The 4,286-nt window shown below is 45.6% G+C and overlaps 1 protein-coding gene across 1 annotated transcript in view; it reads left to right on the top strand.

The window, feature by feature from the left end:
- Window positions 1–1,615: 1,615 nt before the first annotated feature.
- LOC126393484 (RCC1 and BTB domain-containing protein 1-like) overlaps window positions 1,616–4,286 on the top strand; it is a 17,730-nt gene continuing 15,059 nt past the window's right edge. Inside the window, exons 1-2 of the mRNA XM_050049672.1 lie at window positions 1,616–1,680; window positions 3,166–3,300. The gene's annotated coding sequence lies outside the window, so the exon portion shown is untranslated. The remainder of the gene's footprint in view (window positions 1,681–3,165; window positions 3,301–4,286) is intronic.

Here is a 4,286-nt window from a genome sequence, read left to right as displayed (position 1 = left end):
CGTGCTTGCAAGTGTTGTGATTCACACATACAGTAGCTGTTAGTTGACTTGTATGAGCGTGAATGTGGAATAAGCTCTCAACAAGGATGGGATTCAAGTGTTTGTGTGAGCGAGAGAAACACCACAAGTTTTTCTGTACGTTACAGGTGAGATCTGTCAGCATCTAATAGCAGGACTTCGGTCTCTGCGAAGGTGACTCCAGGGCAGATGTGGTGCTTAAAAATTAGGTTACAACGAACGCTTCAAAAGGCTCATTGTGTAATCAATGTGTTTGTTTTGTAAGTGGCACAGTTTCTGTTTGCCAAATCCATGTGTACGTGTGTCGGTGAACACGCTGACTTGATGGCAATGATTAACTCGGCCTGCAGATGCTGAATTTGGTGGAAACAAAAATGTGTCAAATAAGATAACTGGCCTCCAAGTGGAACATTCTCAGTGCTTGACTCAGATCCAGAATCACTATGGTGTGGCAATATGAGTGGTTGCAATTTTGGAGGGGGGAGGGGTGTAATACCAAAGCAAGTAGTGAGGCCTTAAGGCAGCTCCTGCATCACAAGGTCCTGTTTTGTAAGCCACTGTTTAATTTTTCCTGCATTTTATGTTTCCATGCTGCAATTTCCAAAATAAATTTAGGGCTATGTGTTATTTAAATTACCTCAAACCAGTGTTGGGGGGGGTTTAAGTGTCTCGGGGCCCTGTTCACAAGTGAGGGTAGAATGGAGCATGAGATGGATCGACGGTTTGGCACAGCTTCTGTAGTGATGCAGGCACTGTGCTGTACTGTCGTGGTGAAGAGGGAGCTGAGCCAGAAGGCAAAGCTTTCGATTTACTGGTCCATCAACGTCCCAACCCTCACCTATGGTCATGAGCTCTGGGTAGTGACCGAAAGAATGAGATCGCGGATACAAGCAGCTGAAATGAGTTTCCTCTGTAGGGTGGCTGGACTCAGCCTTAGAGATAGGGTGAGGAGTTCGGACGTCCGGAGGGAGCTCGCAGTAGAGCCGCTGCTCCTTCATGTCGAAAGGGGTCAATAACATTGATCGCCTTGTTATAATGGAGGATTCTGCTGGGAAACCTTTGGTCCTGACGTTCATGTGGATGTCACCTGACACACACCACCCACCCAAACACTGTAGCAGACCAGGTACACCCCCTCAGGCAGTGGATCCTCCAGCAGGACAGTGCACCAGGCTACACCGCAGAAACTGCTCATAAATGGCCTGACGAACGTGACAAAGAGCTCAAGGCATTGACCTGGCTTCTAAATTCCCAGATCCCAATCTGACAGGGCTTTTGTGGGATGTGCTGGTACCCCTCATTCATGATGCGGCCTCCTTGGATCAAACTTCCCTGACCTGTCAAGGCATGGACACACAACCTCTCCGGGGTGTCCTGTAGGTCTGGTACTGGAGCTTAGGTGGCTGATCCTTTGAGTCCTGTGGGTTGTGAGGTGAGGTAGGTTGTCAAGTTCCTTGAGCCATACCTGGGCAGTTTTTGCAGTATGGCATGGTGCAACAGTGTTTTGGGGATGGATCGTTTTCATGTGGCATCCATGTGAATTCCAGGACACCAGGTTTCCCAGCAGCACATTGCATTGTAACAACATGATCATTTTTATTCACTTGCAGGGGATGCAGGGGACATGCCCCCCGGCGGCTGATCTCGTCCTCTGCTCGGAGGGTAAGGAGCTCCTGAGTTTCACTGTTTTCCCAATTTGCAGACATTTACATCGGCCGCTCTTCTTCTCTGGATTAGCTGCTAATTGCTAACATCTGCTTTTTAAATCTCCTGCGGTGTGGTCGTCAACGTTATATGTAATCAAAATGTCACACCTTCCCCGCATTGCCACGTCTTTCAGACTTAGGTCTACACAGACCTTGTTTCAGGGCTGGTATCCCTCCATCTGGGGCTCAGAGGCGAGACAACTCGTTCCCCCCATAGACCCTTTTAGAGCTGACGTCACAATGACATCATTTTGTTAGCAGGAGGCAAAACACGACTCTCCACCACAGGGCTGCAGGTTACATAGGAGTCTTATAATGTCGTCATCTTGTGTTATTGGGAGCCACAACAACAACAAGACAACTATGATTAAATGCAATAAGACGAAAGGACTGGACGGAGGCGATCATCAAAAATGCTTACATGTGCAGCACACACTTCATATCAGGTTAGGAAAAAAGTATTTCCTGTTGTAGGGATGAATAATGTGTATTAAGGGTTATCATGTCCACCTCATCAGAAACTGGGGAGGTATTAAGAGCAATATTGGATTTCTCTGTACGCTAACTTTTTAGCACATTAGCTAATGTTAGCTTTGATAGCAAAACAAACTGGAGGAAACCTTTCAAGTGTCGTCCTCCTTTGTAAGATTGGCATAGTGATCAACCACAAAGCTTCCTGTGACATCATCCATCCACTGAGTGAGAGCATACAGGTCGGCCAGTCTTGTCCCGTTGGTCAGTGTTTACTTATTCCAGGAACAGTTGGAGAGTGAGTGACCTGACGCGTTCGTAAATTTAGTCTGACATGCTACACTAAAATGAGAGCCCTGCTGGTCGAAGAAAACAAAGTGTTATGTTTCTATATAAATTAATGAGCTGTTAAGTTAATCACACATTCACACCAGAGTGCGGTGCTCTGAATAACCCAACATTACATTCCGACAGCGCTCTAAATTTACAAACGGTGCAGTCGGTGCCAGAGTGCGTTCTGGCACTCAGAAAGATCCTTTCTGAATGCACCAATCATATCGTCTCATACATTCAGTTTTTTAACCAATTCAATTTAACCAGTTTTTTAACCAATTCATTCAGCCAATTTTAATATAGTTCTTACTACTTAAAAATGCAAACAAAATGGCCCCTCTCCCATTGGGGCCCCTGGTTAATCAGCCCCACTTTCCCCCCTCACAACAACGCCCCTGCAGCTGAGCATCCATCTGCTGAGGAAGACCATGAAATGCTGTAGAAAGTTCTAGAAAGAGACCTTTTTTGTGTCACAACAGTGATCTCACTGACTGTGTGCTAAATATTGGTGAAACTGCCCTTTAACAGCCTCTGGATTCAGACTCCAGTATCTTTGGTTTGAGCGCCATCTGAGATCGATTATTTTGGTCTTCTAATCACGTGACTTTATTTTTTCCTCCTCACTTCCGGAAATAAGCTCAGCTGCAGTTCAGTGTGGCAGCTTCAGCAGAGAGAGGAGACACAGGCGGACATCCCGCCACCGACCTGTGTGGCCCGGTGAAACCGTCAGCCCACAACCGTTACCGGCACCAGAACCAGACCTTTGTACCAGGTAGGTTTACCGGAAGTATTAATGTTCTTCTTCTGTCGCTTTAAAACTAGTTTTAAAGTTGTTTTTTGGTCCCAGGCTAGTGTTGACGCTCCGCAGTGTGAAAAACAAGTTAGCAGAGATGATGGTGTCCAAGCGGATCAGTCTAGTAGCGACTGTGTTCACTTTGATGTGATGTGTCAGCTGCACGGTTTGCTGAATAATGCCTTTGGAACAATGCAGCAACATTAGCCTGCTAGCTAAGTGAGGTGGTCCATGTTTGCTGGGTGTTTTCATACAACACAGGAAACGCTGTAACAACACAGAAAGACTAATGTGTTTCACCAACAACAGTTTGAGTGTGACAGGATAAACAGAAAGTGTGTGGATGGAAATTCATACTGAAACAGATAGTTTACATCCGTGGAGTTATAGTTATGTCTACAAGAGCACCAAGACAAGGCACAAGCATCTTAACTCAGAGTTTCTGATTTAGAAATGACACCCGAGTGACTGAAGGCCACATATTTGGTGGTTAAAATGTTGATATCTAAGTGACTGAATTGGACCCTATTTCTTCACATATATTACTATTGAAAAGTTTGGAATCTCCTGCCACAAAAAACTTAATACACTCAGATGGCAGAGAGGACTACTCCACACTCACCGGCCACTTTATTAGGTACACCTGTTCAACTAATCAGCCAATCACATGTCAGCAACTCAATGCATTTAGTCATGTAGACAAGGTCAAGACGACCTGCTGAAGTTCAAACCGAGCATCAGAATGAGGAAGAAAGGTGATTTAAGTGACTTTGAACGTGGCATGATTGTTGGTGTCAGACGGGCTGGTCTGTCAGAAACTGCTGATCTACTGGGATTTTCACACACAACCATCTCTAGGGTTTACAGAGGATGGTCCCAAAAAGAGGAAATATCCAGTGAGCCAAAATGCCTTGTTGATGCCAGAGGTCAGAGGAGAATGGCCAGACTGGTTCAAGATGATAGAA

Source organism: Epinephelus moara, chromosome 7, assembly GCF_006386435.1.
Source record: "Epinephelus moara isolate mb chromosome 7, YSFRI_EMoa_1.0, whole genome shotgun sequence".
Classification (NCBI taxonomy): domain Eukaryota; kingdom Metazoa; phylum Chordata; class Actinopteri; order Perciformes; family Serranidae; genus Epinephelus; species Epinephelus moara.
This window is presented reverse-complemented; position numbering and strand designations above follow the sequence as displayed.